Below are 216 nucleotides of genomic sequence, written 5' to 3'. Positions count from 1 at the left end.
GAGATGAAGGATAATGTAAACACAAGGTATCGAGAGATGAAGGGTAATGTAAACACAAGTCATCGAGAGATGAAGGATAATGTAAACACAAGGTATCGAGAGATGAAGGATAATGTAAACACAAGGTATCGAGAGATGAAGGATAATGTAAACACAAGGTATCGAGAGATGAAGGATAATGTAAACACAAGGTATCGAGAGATGAAGGATAATGTA

This window comes from Mizuhopecten yessoensis, unplaced genomic scaffold (genome assembly GCF_002113885.1).
Source record: "Mizuhopecten yessoensis strain PY_sf001 unplaced genomic scaffold, ASM211388v2 scaffold6363, whole genome shotgun sequence".
NCBI classification, from domain to species: Eukaryota; Metazoa; Mollusca; class Bivalvia; order Pectinida; family Pectinidae; genus Mizuhopecten; species Mizuhopecten yessoensis.
Note: the sequence above shows the minus strand (reverse complement) of the source record.